We start from the raw sequence: 20,155 nt of genomic DNA on the forward strand, positions 1-20,155 counted from the left end.
TGTGATCCGGACGTTTCTCAATCGAAAAATGCAAAGTATACAAGGTACCGAAAAGCTACTGCTCTCTCGAATTTTTAGACCTTTTACTTTGTCATTCCATTCTTCCTGTGTCCACCTGTTCTTGCCCATAAATTTCGTTACCATGGCATTTGGTTCCGCAAACGCTTGAAAACCGAAATGAAAATGGCGTTCTTTTTTTTAAGATATACCTTCCGGCAGAAGATGTTTTTCTTTTTTTTTTCAATTCGAAGACATATCAACTCGCATATTGTTGTAGTGGACCTCACCTCGGTGCCGACAACGTTATGCGATTCAGCGAGCGAAAGACCCGAGGACCGTTCGGACCGATGACAGGAGCCGAAGTTCTTTTTTAATTCTTCCATTTTTCTTCTAATTTCGTATCACGAGGCAGAAGACACACGCGCCGTAGCGCACCATGTATGAAAGGCCGCCGAGGAAGATGGTGATGGCTGCCAGCGTAACTATCGAGAGGGGAGAGGATACCTCTACGTAAAATATAAAACATTTTAAACACTACCACCGCTGACCACCACCATCAACTTCAAGCGCCGCTATGCGGCATAACTTTCGATTGTACTGGTGAAGTAAGTATCTCAAATGAGATAACCATAAGCTGCCGCTTAGATTGCTCAGGAGAAATCTGACGACACTCGAGCATCTTGCTCAATAATGTGCGTCTGACGCCGGGATACTTCAAACGCTACTTTTTGCAACGTGGTTTCAACGAGAGCACGTGAGCGCGATGGTCACATGACATCACCCAATTAAAAAGCATTCGTATATGTTACACCTAGAGGGAAGCCGCCGGACCATTCCCAGCTCTTTTCAGCGCACCCAGAAAAACTCACGCGCGCGTACACAGCGCCGCGGCATTCGCAAATCACACACTCGTCGTACATAATGGCGCAGTTGACTTCTGACCGAAACGTGTTCCACTTACCGTTCTTCAGCAGCTCTGCCGACACCGAATGTTCGCAAGCGACTTCACGCACAGAACTCGATGATGTACCCGCGTAGTTCCTTTGTAGCACACACTGTCTGGAGTGAAAGCACTCTAGGAATGCGCGCTTCTAGACCTCGCGTCGCCACTCCGCCGCACTCGAGGCGTTCGTTTCGTCCCGTTCCACCGCACGAGCATTGTTTTTCCCGCAGGCACTGCGCACAGACTGCGGCACCGGCGGCTGTCTGGGCCATCCTGCTATCAGCCATAGTGGCGCGAAGGAGAAGCACGAAACAAGAATGACAAATGTGCGGACTTATAGATAACAAAGCGGCCGGTTCAATTGCAGGTGTGTGCTGTACGTCGATGAAACGGCGCACTCGGATAAACGGAAATCGCAGCTTCGCTGTGCTTCCGGTGCCTCGGCTGTATAACGCGTCGTCTGCCGCGAGCAACGTTGCTGTGTGCTATGCAAGCAAAAACGGTTACCCGTGCATTTTGGGCGAAGAGTGCGATGATAGAGCATACGCTGCGATCATATGTAAGTTTTCTGGAATTATTAAGTGTCTCCTGGTGGCAAATTGCATAATTCTTGTCCTTGAGCTGGATTTTTCGAAGGTGCGGACATTACTGGCACGGTAAATGGAAAACAGCTTCAACTAATCAATAAAGATACACTAATTAACTTACAAATTAATTACTTTACGGCACATATTGTAATTTATGAATTGCAGCCGGTGAGTTTGGAAGATGTATCCACTTGAAATTAATATCCAGGATGACACCAGTTTCGAGATGTTATTTCCCAAAGCGTGGTATGAATTACATGGGCGTTCAAGTTACTTTTCTGCTTCAGTGCATAAAAATCGTCAAGAAAACTTGCTGGAAGAACAGTGTATTTTTACGTCGGGATTGATGGCGCATGTCTCCAAACTGGGGTAATTCTGGAAATTTATTCCAGTTGGATACGCCTGGCAAGATCACCGGCTACAATGCAGAATCGAGAATCTTGGAACTTGCTCTAGTTTCTACCTTCCACAGCTATGTGCCTCTGACGGCTTACTGCCTTGAAGGCCGCATTATATTTCGAACATTTTTGTAAAATTACTCTTGTGAAATTAAACTAGCGGCGCAATTAACTATTGCGCCTTCAGCACCATTAAAATTTGTCTCTATATTAAATATAGAGACGGGAATGCTGACTCATAAAGGATGGAACGGCGGGCTTAGTTACTGGAGCGCTGTCAGTCGACAGAATGGTCATCTCGTGGACATGCGTCTCTTTCAGTGATAGTTTCGCCCTTGCATGACGTCATACCCAGCACGACGTCCAACTGGAGCGCCGGTAGGGGCTTAGCCAGTCGTCCCCTGCTTAAAGCGAAAAGCTGGTACATGATCCGTCGAGAATGCTTCCTCTCTGCTTCCGTGGTGCGGCGGCGTTGAGAGCAACGTTGCTATCATGGTGTCGCAGACTACAATCCGTAGCTCTTGTAGGAAAATCGCAATCTCACGAAGGATCTTTCTTTTTCATGAAAGTTTTGCTGAGTGGTCGTCCCACGTCTCAGGGCACTTAACTCATGACTACGTCACACCACTGCCTCACATATATCGCTTACAAACCCCTTACATCGATATATATTTTTAGAACGGTGGTAGTTACTTGCTACATAAAGAAAAAAGAAAGACACGCTCCCAAATTAAAATTGCCACAACTTTATCTGCAGCTCTAAAGTGGATTAGTAAACACGATGCGACGATCGTGCGCAAATTATGCGCTCTATGTTCATGAGGAATGTATTATGACCTGATGATAACCTGTCACATATCTTGAGTTCTTCCTACGCATTGTATGGTATGCGAATGTTCAATAAACACTCCGTTCTTAAATCATTCTCTTTATTTCACGTGAGAGCTTCCGGCCTGACATTGTTGTTCTCTGATGGAGCCTAGAAATTCTTGGCTGCCAAACCTGACCATTATCAGGTAACGCCTGAGGTCTTTCGGCCTACAGGAATTTCGTAACGTTACTTAAAAATGCTATTCCGAGCTTCTTTCTTTCTTTTTTAGTGAGAACTCCTTAACCAAGCCCAGTGTTGCCAACTCTCGGCTCTCGAGTGAACGAGGTCAGGATGGGGTAAAGCAATGAATGGGGCTAGTTGGTGGATGGTCATAATTATATTACACTTAGTGTTAACACAGACGAACGATAGGTCCGCGTCCTGTCCATATCGTTCGTCTGTGTAACGCTAAGCGCAATATAATCATGAAGGAGGGCGTGGGGTGGATGCTGTCGACGACCGACCCCGTCATTGCCAGGAGCCGCCAGCCTGTATGTCAGTCTTACCATGTTGTCATTTACCAAAAAAAACGCTGTAGTTACTTGGCTAGCATGGCTACTAATACAGACAAAGGTACTGTGAACAGTCAAGACCTACAACATAACTAAAGCCGCGACACACACACACACACACACACACACACACACACACACACACACACACACACACACACACACACACACACACACACACACACACACACACACACACACACACACACACACACACACACACACGCACGCACGCACGCACGCACGCACGCACGCACGCACGCACGCACGCACGCACGCACGCACGCACGCACGCACGCACGCACGCACGCACGCACGCACGCACACACACACACACACACACACACACACACACACACACACACACACACACACACACACACACACACACACACACACACACACACACACACACACACACACACACACACCAAGCTATGGGTAATATAAAAAGGATATTTGATTTACCGATTGTTATTCATCAGAAAGAAAAGCACAAGTTGGAAACATTTGTCCGTCCCGACTTCGTAAAGTCGAGACTGTGGACATTCCCCAATAATTCAGGACTATCTCGATAAACTTGGGACGGTTCGCAACTCTAACCAAGTAATGCGAATGATTCAGAACTGCCCAGTTCTGGTATGAATATTTGAGAAGCGCCCGCTTCGCGCCTGTTAGAAGTGACCGGTAAGCTGACGTAAGCCTACGACGTGACAAGACGGCGACTTCGATTGGCTGGGGGAGCAAACCTTACAAATGAAGCACTCAGTTCAAAGCTGGACGTACGGGTTTTCATCTTCGCAATAGCGCAAAACAACACGACGTGCCAAACGACGACAAAAGCCAGCAACGTGTAGTGTTCTAGCGCTGTGTATACCGAACACTGGTTCTCTTGGCATCATGGAGAGAAGCGTGGCGGCAGTAGCGCATAGGTCGGTACGTTGCGGTACGCTAGGTTCGAGTGTTTGCTATAGCATGCATTGCCTGGAGCCTTCTAGTCAGACAGTTTCCCGTCAGGCTAAGGACAAATGCCCTGTCGCTGGAGTATGATCAATTTGATTTCTCTTAAGGCTCGGCGTCCTTCAAAAACACCAGTGCCGATAACTAGTCTGCGCCTGCGTTCACGCGGCTTTGTTTCCAGCGCTGTGAATCTCGCCGTCTCTGTTGTTGTAGCATTTGTGTACCTAAGTAGTTGTTCTTAAATACGAGGCCTTCCTACGAAGGTCGCCGACTGCACTTATCAGTCAGTTTAAGCAATGGTCGGTGGCACTAGTGCCGTAGCAAAACGGTACTGCACATGCCTGTTCAATATTTTAAAATTAATTAAATTATAGGGTTTTACGTGCCAAAACCACGATCTGATCATGAGGCACGCCGTAGTGGGGGACTCCGGAAATTTGTACCACCTGGGGTTCTTTAATGTACACCTAAATGTAAGCATACGGGTGTTTTCGCATTTCGCCTCCATCAAAATGCGGCCGCCGTGGCCGGGATTCGGTCTCGTGACCTCGTGCTTAGCAGCCCAGCACCATAGCTACAAGGCAACCACGGTGCGTGCCTGTTCAATCTTTTTACGGGCTTCTTTTGAATTCGTCAATATGTAGTTAGAGTTAGTATATAGCTATAGTATTACGTAAACGGGCTTGACCAATAACTTGCGAATTTAGATAAGCTTGGCAATCCGCTCCTGATTAGCTCGTAGCAGCTCTGTTACACAGCTCTATTTTACATATTAATACAAAGTACAGGCGCCAGCTGTCTCCAGCCCATCATCTCTCCATAGAAATGCACATAGAGAGAAAGAAAGAAAGAAAAGAAGAAAGAAGAAAAGGAAGAAAGTGAGAGATGTGGAAGTATTAAAATTATATATGACTTAAATACAATGTTCAGCGCTCGAGGAAGGGTCCCCACTAATCCTCGCCCGTCGTGTCTTTAACGCACCGAAGAAGGGCAGGCGGAAGTATCACAGTAGCGCGATAGAGCGTCCCGAACACTTCTCACTGGTGCGAACTCGTACGTAGAGAGAGTGCTTTCTCGGATAAGTATGGCGTCACTCTTTAAATCGGTATGCGGTAAACAGATAGTCGCGCTTACACACATTCGTTTGAAGTACTTAATACTCGAGGGAATAGGTGTCCGAACGGATTATCAAAATCATCTTCGATATTCTCAGTGACCGCGGGCGGTGTACATTCATCTGCTGCCGCCTACAGGTAAAAATGCCTCGCTATCAGGTAAAAAAAAAAAGGTACTGAAGTTCAGAGAAAGTCCTACGCTTCACTTAGCTGAATAATTAGCATTTAGCCTGCCGGGGCGGAGAAATCTCAGAAACAAAATTTTATTGGAAGGATGACAATGGGTGGTCATAGTCTCCCATTATAATGGCTAATAGAATGGAAATGACGTCACATAAAGTATTTCCATTTATGACCAACGCAGCACCTTGCGGCGCTGTTGATTACGAATGGCTGTCACTGTCTGAGTTGCAGGGGTATTGGAATTGAGAAAATTTGTGTAAATTGCGTAAGCTTTTTGCAGGCGAGATATTTAAGGAGCTTAATCAGGCTCGCCGAATGAATTCTTAGCTAGGGATTTGAAACGCGCCAGAATCTTATATATATATATATATATATATAAAAACATTTGTAGGACGTTCTCATCACATAACCATGCCTAATTAAACGTACAATTTCATTCCTTCTCCTTCACAACAACAAAACAAGAACGTCTTCAGCCGAACGTAAATTTTTAGTAATCATAGCGCTTATATTAGAGTGAGTGCTTTTTACTTTTGATCCTTCGGCCCCCTTCGGATGAGCGTCGACATTTACTTTAGGTGCGTCTCAGCCATGTCTGATTAAGATATTCTGGGTGGTGTTAACCTAAATTCATCAAGGTCTCGGTAAGTGAACTCTAAAGCTGAGCTCTTTAGTCGGCACGTGCTCAGGTGGGCAGTGCAATAATTCCAGGGCCAGCGGTTAGATCACGGCTGGTGCTCGCGCCGTCTCACGAAGCCTAATTAGAGTTTAGTACCTCGTCTGAACTTCTAGAAAACAAACCCATAAAGGAAAAAAAAGTAAAGAAATGACATAAACGATGGAAACAGAAAACGAACACAAAACGAGGAAATGTGACGCGTGAGTGACCAGTCAAGAAAGAAAGAAAGAAATACAGAAAGAAAGGAAGGAAGAAAGAAAGAAAACAAAAAAGCCTGAAGCAAGATTCTCCTCTGACTGTGTCTGCAAATTCTAGCAGTAATAATTTGCAATTTATATTAATTAGGGCCCTACCAGCTAGTTGCCTTGCCCCCCCCCCCCCCCCATTCCAAGTTTACTTATAAATAAATAAACAGCCCAAGTAGCCGTGCACATTGAGTTCCTCGAGGGTGATTTGTACGGAATAAATGCAAGGAAGCAACTGCTTTTATCATTTTATAGAGCTAATATTTTCGTAATTGTTGCCAACTGACCCACGAAAGGTCAATGCTTTTTCTCGTCATGTTTATTGCTTTAGACTGTGCATTGATTGCTGCAATACGTATCCCCATCGCTCGACTGGCCTCAGTCGAAGTAATTTTAGCTTCATAGCTAAACCTGGGCAGCACGATGTGCCACAGACGCAAGGAGATAGACGAACAACATAAACGGGGCATGCACTGTGTTTTCGATTCTCCTCTTTTATTTTGATATTGTTACATTGTGGTGGCCAGGTATAACCATACTGTGAATCCGCACCTACATGCCCCCTGTATTCTTTTTTATCAAGATAAGATATAAGCGGAGCTAGTGGTGTTGCCGTTTGCTGTTCACGGTTACGACTTCTCATTTGCATAACAACACAGGATAAAAAATAGCGATATGTGTAACTTAGTTCATTGAGTGACGCCTAAATAACACAGAAGAACATGCAAGGACACTAATGATAAGTCACTATCGAAGAGTTCTCGTTGAGTCCGCGGATGTCTGGAGTACACAAATTTCAGAAGCACGAGTGGGTCGCAATTGCACATGGTGTGGTACAGTCAATGTCCTTCGCAAATGCCAACGCATTTCTACTCTTGCCTTATCAGTGGTGGTACGACGCATTTCCCGCCACTTTGAGACGCAATACGGCGTCGGGAATGAGGTGCCGGGAGCAGCCCTACCTAAGCGACAGTGCTCCCCATACCCCTAGAGATTGTTAGCCTGCCATTCAACTATGTCCTCCCTCTACAGCTCTTCAGACTGAGGGCATGGTACCTACAAATGTGTTCAAATACAGCGTTATCAATAAGCGCGACCCCCGCGTGGTTCCCTATTCTACAGCACTGGAGACTGTACTATATGGTAACGTTGCCTACGGCATCACTTTGACGACAAACACAGCTCACTCCGCAGCTTCCAAGTGGGCGGACGATTTCGCCACCTGGTAGTCGGACACGTTCTTCTTCAACGGGTCGAGCAGAAGCACCCGCGAGGTCGTCCGGAAGAGCGTCACGGTACGCGTCCATGTCTGGTGGCACCATCCAGAATGGCCTCAGGTGCGATAAAAAGACCAACGGAAACAACTGTGGAAAATGACGAGCCATAATTTCAATGATGGGTTATACGCCTGTAGATTTTTCAGGTCACTTTTACCTACGGCATTGATTAGGCGTCACAGGGGACGATGTACAAGAGAATCCCCCCAAAAAGGAACTGCCTCTGACAGGAACAACTGTTGAAGCATTTAGTCGAGCGTTGCGCATGGAGCACCGTTGTTTCAGGTTCGGCATGAGTTTGGTATGCTCTGAGTAACAAGAACGAAGGCTGTGGAGGGGGCTTGTCCGAGCCTTCGAGATATCGCTCAGGAGGAATCTCGCAAGTCGGTAAATCGCACAGAAAGGCAAACGCATGAAGCCATTTACTCTGCTGAAGAAGGTAACTGCCTAATCAATTAAGGGGAAGTAGGTGTAAGCTTGAACATTTAGTGTCAAAACATGACGGCACGATTTCACTAATTTCGGTCTGTCTCACGGATACTTAATACTTAACAGTCATGGCCGATTTGTTTTTCCTAGGACGTCAATATTTTCTTCCCAGGGCCTGACCTGGCCCCGTGGCTCAGTCATGCGATGAATGGATATTTAGCGGACGAGAAAACGCTTGTGCATGTGTCGAGGACTAGGGGTGGGGCTGGCGGTCGTAATGCTGCAGGCTCGGTTAAACCGTTTAAAAAAGGCAACACAGTTCGGCTCCGCATAGCAGTGACCGTCCTTCGAGAAGCCGGGCTCAAGCTACTCCCATCTGACAAAGAAGGTGGATTGGTCGTGATGCCTGGTGTTTTGTGCAATAGCAAAGCAGACTCGGCCATTCTAGGCAGCTACAAGGGAGTGCAAGGAGTGGCTCCTGAGAATGTGAAAACAACGGCTGTTCAGCTTTGCGAAAAGGCCGGACTCTCCAAGCTGGCCTGCTCCATAATGACCTGCAAAGGAACCAGTCTTTCTGTTTTTTTTTTCAGCACCAAGGCTCACAAGGAACTGTGCCCTTTTCGGGCCATTGTTTCTGAGCGCGGAACGTGGCAACGACAAGTGGGAGTGTTCCTGGAAAAGTCTTTATGCCTCCTAGACATTGATGACCCCTTTGCGCCAGGTACTGTCTCTACCCTTCTCCGTGAAGAATATCCGAAGGCTATCCGAGCCTTTTCTGTGAACATCAAAGACTTATGTTACTCTTTGGCCTCAAGAATATGTATGCATCTTGGATGTAGGCCATTGTATTGACAAATACGGTGTTCTTAAGTTTCAGAATGCATGTGGTATCAATCTCGACAGATTTTTAGAGCTCTAAAAGTTTTATATGCTTTCCACTTTTATCAGCATGGAGGATAAGCTTTTTATGCAAAAGAAAAGTGTGTGCATCGGCACACGTATTGCCCCTGTTCTAAGTGACATATTGTTGGCCAGCTATGACCGCAACCTGAAAACTAAGCTCAGCCAGACGAGCACTTTAAGAGTAATTAGATGCGTTGATGACTTTTTATTTTTTATTATACTAATACTCCTGACGCGCAGCCTGCTGCTGCTATAATATATGGCGCGTTCCGCACAGTTTTGGGTTCCTTTGCTTTGGCCACGGAGCATCCGTCAAACAATAATCTGCGTTTATTACACTTGTAGCTCTCGTTCTCAAGCAACCATGCATGTTGGCGTTATGCTCCTCGATCTCATAAGAGCCTTCTCCCCTTTTCTTCCGCGCACTCAAAGATACTTTAGTGTGGTATTACAATATCTTGCATGAAGGCGGCCCCCATCAGGTCTTGTGATCGCCATGTAGATGCAAGCTTCGAATTACAAGTAGCCAGGCTGATGCTAGCAGGTTTCCCGCTACCGCTTTTAACTAGCAACGCTGAAAGCCTCGCAACAAGCCTTAAAAGAAAACAATCAGCAGGCGCTCAATCTAAGAATCACTCACGGCAAATGGTTGCGGTTATCCCATATGTGCTCGAGGTTGTGCATAATCTCAAAAAGGTTGAATGTCCACACCCTCCGGGTTACTGCCCTATTCCTTCACCTTAACCTTCCTCCCGGGAGACTGCGCTGACCAGCTTAGACCCGCAAGAGCAGCGATGGGTGATCCGGCGGGCACGCGGAGAGGCGCGAGCCAATGGGGCCCTGAACTAAGCGCTCCAACTTACGAGGAAGTCACTCCAGCTCATCAGAAATAAATGTTTGCTCTTTCTCTCTCTCTCTCTCTCTCAGCAGGGCAGGCGTTAGGTTGTTGCTCACAGCCAGAAATAGGTTAGGTAGCCTGTGCTACCAAGTCAATCGGGCGACTTTTTTACAACAAAAAAGTTGTAAAAAGCAGCACAGGCAGAAGTTCGTTGTTGACTGTTCTGAGCGTGTGGTTTATAAGATTCATTTTTTTTATGCAAGCGTTTCTATATCGGTCAAGCAGGGTGGTTCCTCAATGACCGCATGAGCGAATACTCAAACAAGGTTCAAAAACAAACTAGAGATAGTCAATTGTCATTGCATTGCAATGAATGTGGCTGCATGCCGTATTTTAAAGATGTGACCAATTTGTAAAAAGCTGCGATGACCGCGTACGTCTTATTTCCGAAGCCCTTCACATTCATAATAGCGGCGAAACATGTGTAAGCCTTCCCTCCATTTCTCTCCTTCCGAAGGGAATAGCCTTCCTATCTAATCGATTGCAATTTATTTTCCCTGCACATGCTGAATTTATGTGGTTTTTGTACTTTGAGATAACAATGGAGTATATATACGCTGTCTATAAAGATAAAGACACTTGCTTGTTAGTTAGTGCCGTGGTCTGTGTTCCTTTCTTCGTCCTGCTGTTTAGCGGTGTTTTCTGCTAGGAAGTGAAAATGTTAGGGGGGCGAGTCTCCGACGCATCTCAAATTATTAGTTTTATTGCTAGAGCTCGGTGGACTGGCAGTCAATAGTGGTGTTTTATAATGCTTATGTTCACGGCCTCTTGCCTATAGCCGTCCTATTCCGCAGCGACTGCCCCTAACTAAGAAAAACTTGGAAGCGGCACGTGACAATAGCCTGCGTGTTTGTCTCGGTCGTCCGAAGGGGTCGTCTTGTAGAGGGACAATATTTGAGGCTCACTGTTTAAGTTTTGACCTGTTACCAATTAAGGAAACTACCGTCATACATATAAGGCAGGTGATCCGAAACAAGAATGATTTCTTGCGTAGTATGATAACGTAAAACAATTCCGGATCCGGGCAAGCTGTAGGAAAAATTCTACTTACTATCCTCAAACAGGCGCCGCAGATCATGCCACTACAGTTCCTTCCGTGGATGCTGTCTCCTCTACACATTCGAAAGTATATCTAAGGAATAGAGTCCAAGAAGAACATGCCTTGAGGAGCTAGTTTACAAACAGCACTGGCATACATGAGACTGAAGTACTCGAGTACGAAGCACGTATTTACTGACGGCTCCCCAACGCAGCACAGCTCTTCCTGTGGTATTTTTAGTTCCTTCCACAGACCAGAAATTTTCATGGCGTTTAGTGGGAGTAACGTCATCAACATTGTCTGAGCTGGACGCGATAAAACAGGCGTTAAAATACGTACCACGGCAGCTTCAACAACACTGGACAGTCTCCATAGACTCGGAAGTAGCATTTCAAACCCTTTGCATGAAAAGCACTAAATCAAGCAATTACATTTTGGTTCAGGACATAGCATACCTATACCGCTAGGCATCTAAAGCTGGACGTGTGATAGCATTTCAGTGGCTTCCAGGACATTGAGGTATAATACGTAATGAAAAGGCGGATGAGGCAACCCGCAAACAACATGATCACATAACATTTATAAAAATAATTTTCACTAAATATAAGGCTTCAGCTTTGGCGAAGCGATATGTATTCAATGAATGGCGTAGAAGATGGTCTTCACCTTCAGGCAATTACAAGTTTTTGTTCAACATCGACCTAAAGCTCTAATCAAAGCTACCAAATGTCTACCAAGGCATCTGGAGACCCTCTATCACCGGCTTCGACTGAATGTTGCATTCACGAACAATCTTCTTTTTCGCAATACTCAGACTACAAATCCATGTTGTCACAAGTGTGGCGCCACGGAATCTCTAGAGCCCATCTTGCTCGAGTGCCCAACTTACAGATACGAGCGACATCTATATGAAATTAACACGGGAAAGTTCGACCAAGGCCCCTTGACATTGACACGGATGCTGGGTCCCTGGCCTTGCCCATCAAATCTGCGCAAAGCCCTTGTCTGTATATTGAGTCAGTTGGTTTACTACCTAAACTATGACTCACGCACGTTGTCTCACAAGACTGGGATTTAATTTTCGTTGGCATTTGCCGTCTAGCTTCGTCGCATCGGACACTTACTCTACTGCGGATACCATCACACAACCTACAATTCTTTTCTTTTTCTTCCCACCCTGTCCTAAGGTCTTTCTTCTCCTTCGTCCCATTTCCTGCAGAGTAGCATGTAGGCAAAAATACGCTGGCCAAACGCTCTGAATTTTCAATGAAAAGCTTTCTCTCTCTCTATCACTTACATTAAATAATTATGAGCAACATTTATAGAGACGCTTTGCACGGCGATCCCGTTGACACCGTCATGTTTGATCGTGTGGTGACTCGTCCATTGCTTACCTCAGTTGCCTAATTTGCCTCTGCGTTTACAATGGATGTGCATGTTGCCGGTGCGGCTCGGAAAACCTCTGTTTCGGCAGATATTGTAGACAGTGATTGGGAAGACGACACGAAGATTTGGCGACAGCTCCAGAGGACATGCAAACGCTTTCGAAGCTCATTACGCCTTGCCCAAAAGGTGCGAGCGCCGTATGCGCTGCTTGTACTAGAAGATGGGCTAGAAATGTATTCGATGCTGTACATACATTGCGCTTCGAAATTAATCAGGATCAGTGTCTCTCGCTATTTATTCTTTATTTGCCAATCACGTTGAAGCAGCGGCTTGTCATGTTCTGATTCAGTGACGTTTCTCGGTGTGGTCACTAAGTGTTTTTTTTTATTTTCTGCCTTTCGCTCGCGAGTGCGCTCAGTCGTGAAGATTTGCGCACAAGGCTTGGAATATTGATGTTCACTACTTTTCAAAAGGTTGTAGCAAAGACATATTATCGGTAGTCACTCGCTTACTCTGTGGGTCGCCAGGAAACGTTCAGCTTCAAACATTCACGTGTTGTTGGTGTAGTCCGTTACCCATGCTTCGGCGCGTTGATTCAAGAGTTCACCTCGTCATTTATTCTCGATACGTGGGCGATAGAGTGGGCGTAAGTGTGAGTGCATGCTGAGGTGGATGTGGGTAGATGGCAGGAATCGGCGCTACTCCCTTTGTCACTGTGTAATGAGCGGCACTCACTCTTGCCGATGTTCTTAGGTTGAAGTCCTTTCTTTAGTGGTTAGCGATACAGTGGTGGCGCATGAGTAAATTCTTTGTCCTCGAAGAAATCCGTGCATAGCGAAGGGCCGAAAACAGAGGCAATCCTTGTTTAGCAGCGGCTCGTGAACTTGGCCACACAGACTCAATCCCTTCCTTCATATGCTAATCACTATTTTCGCAGCCAACTACTGCACACGAATTCCCTCTACCGTTACACCTTTTGCAGCGTGAATAGATCACAGAGCACTAGCGATCACCCTACTGCACTTCCGACATCTGATCACACAGCGGAAGGGCAGAAGCTGTAATGATTTCGCATTCGTGCGCTTTAGCTTGAGACAGCGTGCGGCGCGCCGCCGAAAACGCGATATCGTTTCTCTAGAGCAAACTACTCCGCGAAAACGGTCTAGACATATAGCGTTTACGGCAGGTGTCATACTCACGATCGTTTGGAGAAAACTCGTGAAGATCACACAAGATGTCATCATGTAAGCGTCCTGCTTGAAAGGACTCTTCGTCGAGCTCTAGTGGAACCAGGCTAATTGTCAATGTTTCTGCATCAGGAACCAAATGAAAAGAAAAAAAAGAAGACTTTATGTTCCCTACATCGCCATATTCATTATGATTGTAACTGCCATAGAATATCTTGAAGCAGGCTTTCAGGGTATCTTGAAGGTGGAACGCCATCATCATGCCAGTGAGCCACCCCTGCCTGAAAAAAAAAACGCGTCTAGCTTCATCATCCTGGAGCAGTAAATACTTTATGTAGACTCCGACATGCTGTCGGTCCACTGGCGTGGCAGTGTGTGGGCCCATTCATACGTCTCTAACTCGACTAACAGACAGACACACTCAAGGCTAGACGTTTGTCTAATCATTAGAGCACTGACAACCACCACCTTGCACTTGTGAAAGAGGGGCTAGTAAAAAAAGGGCGACGAAATAAGCGAACAGTGGCCTTTAAAGCTTTGTCAATGTAAAGGTCGAACGTTTTTTTTTCACATTCTCTTTAAAAGATACAGCGGTGCGTGAGCTGTAGATCAAGATTTGATTCGTTGAATGCAGCCACGATTTTCTCAGTGCGAAAATTTCTTTGACGTACTAACCAAGACCAGATAACGCAAGATCTGGAACCATTTTTTTCACCGCTTTACCTTCACCGGCAGTATAACTAGTTCTCGCGAACATAGAAAAGAGAAATGAAGGAAAGAAAGCACATCCCTGGCTTTGATCTGCTTCTACAGACAGTCATCGACAAGAGTGAAAGTAGTTGGCAACCGAGTGTCTTCGGAATTTCTCTCGACCAATCCTGGCCTGCTAGAACCCGGTTGCGCTGAGCACAAGTGCTCCACGGGGCCGCTGCTTTTAAAACTTTTTTTAAAGCTGTGAGCACAAAGTGCTGTGCTTTTACGCTGCTACTTGCAAGGAATCTAGTCGTACCGCATTTACTGTGTGTCGCAATCGAGGCCTTTCGTTTAAACAGGACAAACTTCGTAATGTGCTTTTTTTTTAAAGTGCATTCAGTATTGCCAGCCGAGTCCGAGAACCCACGCCTTTACAGAGTGAAACAGCCAAAGAATACTTGACTAGAGGGCCCTGTGGCCTTACGTTTGTTGCTGGGATGAATCTGCGGTGGCTATGAATTATGGGGGTATCTCAAAACAATTGCGCTTGTGAGGGTTGCAGAAACCTAAGAAAAGAATGAACGTGAGCAGACCATTGGTACATATTGGGCCGTATGCCGGAACGGTCAATAATGTTACCATTAGTGATTCGATGCATCCGTGTTCGACAGGTTGTCAGGCCATAAATAAGTAATATTCAGTGAGGGTTGCGAGTTAAGCAAGAGTTAAGCTCAGCAATTGTCTTATGCTGAAGAATTCTACCCATCCTTACTTTTTCGCGTGGGCAACCAAGTTTTCTTCTACATTCAACTTTAGCTAGCGTCTATGTCCTCTTCGTGCAATTGAAAATGTCAAGATTCATCAAAATTTAGGAAAATTCAAGAGAAAGCTCGTGTCGAACCTCATATAATATTAATCACTTTAAGTCTACGGAACCATAAAACATTTGTTTGCATATCTATAAAGATAACTGATATTGCTTAATTAAAAGCTGATATTGCTTAATTAAACGGAATTTAATAAGCAAGTTAAGGACCGTCCGCAACAAATTTATTTTCTTCTTTTTGATACGAGTTAGAGCTGATGCCATGCTTCTCTAGGTGAAGGTTGCACGTTTAGAAAGTTTGAGTCCTCCACCGGGTGTCCCAATTCGTAATTGATCTGCATGTCTCAAGAAAAAAGCAACGAGCGGTGTATTTACCGTAAGGGGTGCATCCGATCCTCGTATTCCTCTTTTTCTGGCAGCTCCCTGCCGTCGAATGCCGAAGTCCAAACATGAATACGTGCCCTCCTATGCTCACACATTTTCTAATCGTCCTCAGACGGTGCAATTTCTTTCTCACGTCTCGCCTGCATCAAAGGAAGTGGCGTTTCACATGAGGACAGCGCGCGGTTAGGGCGTTATGCTGTAACCTCGAGCGTGGGGCCGGCCGCAGCTCCTCCAACTGGGTTTTATCTTGCGCAGATGTCTTCTGACGTCTCAGCCGTGTCGTTAACCCTATTCCCCTACTCCCTTCCCTCAGCGCAGAGTAGCCAACCGGGCTCTCGACTGGTTAACATCCCTGCCTTCCTTTCATCTGTCTCTCTCTCTCTCTCTCTTTGAGCGCTCAGTGTATGCTCGCGCTACACATTCGAAGAACGCTCACATGGCAGCGGGGATGAAAGTGAAGACCGACAAAACGCGTGTTGCGTCAAAACTGGAATCAAAGAACGGGGCGACGCTACAGCACGGCGTGACGCAGCACTCGCTGCTTTCGCCTTCGTTTCGGTCTCGCTGTGTCTGTCGCACTGATGAAATACCCGGCCCTCTTAGTCTCCCGCATTAGTCCAGAGCAGCGGAGGACTGATCGGGCGAGAGGAACACCCGACAGTATATACCGCCTTGGCAGCTGCTTGCGGCACGCCGTGTGCACCAGACGATAATCTCGGGATGCCAGCGAGCTTACGCCTGAGCTGTCGCAGACTAATGCCGTGCTAATCCGCCTGGAGCGAGCTTAAATAAAAAAAAAAGAAACAAAATGCAACCTAGCAAGGACGGCTCTATAGTGCCAACAATTTAGCTCTAAAGGACCGTAACACGCCTGCACGAACTCTTTCTTGCGCAATTAGCGATTGACGATATCGCCAGCGTGTAACGTGTGCGATGACTTGAGTTAGTTTTGTGCGTCGCCACGCACTTTCCGATCGGAAAGAGGTGTCCTCAAATCTGCTCTACACTTACCTGGCAGGCTCTCTCAAACGGCAGCGCATTCTTGGTTCTCGAAGCAACGCTGCCGGTACTTTGCGCCCAACGAAGGCGCCATTTGTCTTTCTCTGGCACAATCGCCTGAATTGGGCACACTGTATTCACCGGCTACAATTCTGTGCTCGTGCTTGTTAGTCGTGTAGCTTGTGTATATTGCGTGTGTATGCGCTTTGCAGGAGTTGTTCGTTCCACGTATCACACTTGTAATGTGGAGTAGCACGCTGAGCGTGCGACCGAGACTGTTCTAACTAAGTATGCTAAGCGGGGTCCCTGAGTATTCGAACTGTCAAGTTCGACTTGAAAGTTGAGCTTGATTGTAACAAACTCGATAAGCAGCTGGAACAGAAAGACAAGAGGAGAAATGCGCCGCATGCGCTGAGCTTTCACCTGGAATTTCATTGAAGCAATGGATGGCACGCGTGGGCACAAACGTATGTGCTGTGCCAAGCGCATCAGTAAAATCAGCTCTATAGAAAATTAAGCAAAGCTTCGCAAAAGCGTGCTGTAGTTGAGTGACGTGTAATGGACTGTCTCATTTATTGGTTTTCCCAAATAGCCAATACCTGTGCTGAAGTCGCGGCGCATGTGTTTTATAACGGGAATGCTCTAAGTACGAGACCCTTTATGAACATAATTCACTTTGGGCGATTAGGGCTTGCAGCGTGGTCTATCACTCTTTGCCTCGCTGTTTTTGCATGGACGTTCTTCAATATAAAGGGACACAAAGTGACTAGACTTGCACACTTTCCTGGGCAAGACTACTAGTATGGTGGAACAGCGCCATGATTTCCTTTTGTCTGCATGAAGTGATGTAAGAAACGCAAAATATAGAAGGGAAGCAAAATATATTAGGTCTTCCACGCCCTTCTTGCTTTGTTTGTTCTGCTGCGTTCTTCTGGCTGGGCATAGCGTTGTATGGTCAAAATTAGTGCGGACGAACTGAAAAGAGGCTGCTATTACTGGTGATGAAAAGCGTATTTTGCGGACGCAGTTAAAAAAAAGAAAGAAAGAAGAAAGAAACAGTTTTTCGGAGAATTGCGTAGAACCAAAAATTTGAAGATTTAGCGTCTCAAACAATCTCGAGTGACGTGTTCCTATATGACTATGAGTAGTATGAGAACGTATGTGATTTGCGGCAAATACTTCTTTCTAGTGGTGCTGGGACACTGCGAGCCAACTTTTCGAAGAGGGGCCCGAATGGACTCACACACACACACACACACACACACACACACACACACACACACACACACACACACACACACACACACACACACACACACACACACACACACACACACACACACACACACACACACACACACACAATGCGATGCGTATGGGCGCAGTCACGTGGTTTTATTTTAAATTTTGCGGGCGTTCCTTAAACACCAAAACATGTACGTTGCCACGAAAGATTGGATCGGTCATTTCTGAACTCCTCTACAGTGTAACGAAACGCAAATATTAAACATTTTGTATAATTGATATCACTTAACTAATAAACGGAATATAAAAAGAATATGTGCGTAGAATCTTCTAAGGCAAATTCTCATGCATCTGAATGATGCATGAGAATTTCGTACTAACGACATGGTGTTGAGTGGTCGTGCGCTGGCGTGTTTGGCACAATTGCGAGAACGACCGTGAAAGAATCGTGAAACGGAGGAGCGCGGCGTCAGCACCGAACTGTTATAAGTGAGACCTGCATGAGACGACGTAGAAGAGGCGAGTAGAAGCAATGTTCTCTCTGTTAAGGAGAGCCCGCACCGGATGTGGACGCGGGGTGACATGACGAGGGAGATGCAGGAAATGAAGGCAATGTATGCAGCTTTCTCTGGAACATCGCTATCGGGCGGCGTCGGCACGGCGTCGTTCCTCTTGTTTGTTGCGTTTGGCAGCGTGTTGCAGCAGTTTCCCGCTCTGCGCGGCGTGGTTCACTTGTTTCTGGCGTAATCTGGGCCGCTATCTTGTACACGTTGGAAAAGCCGACGTTCGATTTCGCCTCACGCGATTGGACTAGATTGGCCTAGGCCTCGATATCGGCGCAGCCTGGACAATCGGGCGAGGCGAAATCGAACGTCGGCTTTTCGAACGTGTACAAGATAGCGGCCCTGTATTCTCGCTGACACTCTGAATTCCTACGTTTCCGTTGCTCTTCACTAAGCGGCTGCGATCGTCTTGGCGCCTTTAAGGTAAGTGCCACAGCGCTGCGGTGACACGAACTGCTGCGGAAGGCGGCGCAACGTGAACTGATGAGGCAAGCAAACCCAAGAAACTACTGCAGGTGGCGGCGTCAGGTGCGCTGATGACGTTGCAGTCCGAAGCTACGGCTGCTCCACAGTTCTCGTGCATGCCCGATTGTAAACGTCGCGTGGTCACAGAAGCGCGCTCGTGCCATTTCGTGCCCCTGTCCGCGCGTTCGCCGTCGTCGTCTTCTACAGCTGGCTGACTCTATCTCGAAAGCGATCGTCTCACGCGGAGGAGGGACGGACGGACAGATTTGTCGTCGGCTAACCGTAGAAAATTAAAATTCTGCAGACATACTTAAGGCAGCTTACGTGTGGGAATGCGAAAGCATTATAGTCGGTTTGGTGAAATGTTTCTTTCTGCGCGTTCCTTGCGCGCGCAAGCTCTCGCCTGCGTTTTAACAGCGCCTCGGTAAAGTCAGAGGAGAACGCGCCAAGCGTCCGCGCGCTCGCTCGTCTGCGAGGAGTTCATAACTCGAAGGATCGCCCAGCGGCATTCAATTGGACATTAACACTTTCTAATTTTACACGCTCATTTTATGCAGTCATGACGTTGAGCCACCTCCACTCATTAGCTGCGCCGTCACGTGCCCGATGATGCACGCTCTAGGCCACGCGTTTAGTCAGCCAGATGGCTGCGACCTGACGTGCGCAATGACGCACGCACTAGACACACATTTAGTCGGCCACAATCGTGGAGCCGACGTGGGGTCCGGAAAGCGTGCTCGTCGCGCACACCGTAGGCTCGGGTTCCATTCCCACCTAGACCAAAATTTACCTATTATTTTCAAAGGCATTAATTTGCTTTCTTTACAGGAACCCCCCGGGAGAAATTTCACGTCAATTCGAGTATTTGCTGATGTGGTTTTACCCTTTGCCGTCGGCCCTTTTTGGTACCATCCTTCGCTCGCGCCGCCGACTACAACGCCGGATTTTCGCGTAATTGGGCATATAATGCTTTCGCATTAAAAAATATTTTGAGGAGAGCCACATGATGGCGAGTCATATGTAGTTGGTCTCACCCAGCACGCTATGTGTATGTCTGTGGATTAGCGCCGTTCTTTTAAAAGCTATGTTTTACCAACTAGCCCATCAAGAAGTATTGCTACTAAAGCTAACTCTCGGCGTGCAAGTGTTATAGCTACCGTATATGTCTAAGAAAACAAAAGGAAGATGGAATTTGTCTCGAGCCCTGTGTTTCTTACCATTCTGGGCACGAAGTCCAGTGCAAGCAGTCCGGACCAACTTCGCAAAAGTGGCGTGAATCACTTGGTTTAAACAGGCTTTGTGTGCTGGTGCTGTAATCATTAAGTAAGCAGCTTACACTGCCTTTTTTTCTTTGACGCGCAAGCATCA

Source organism: Dermacentor variabilis, chromosome 5 (assembly GCF_050947875.1).
Source record: "Dermacentor variabilis isolate Ectoservices chromosome 5, ASM5094787v1, whole genome shotgun sequence".
NCBI lineage: Eukaryota > Metazoa > Arthropoda > Arachnida > Ixodida > Ixodidae > Dermacentor > Dermacentor variabilis.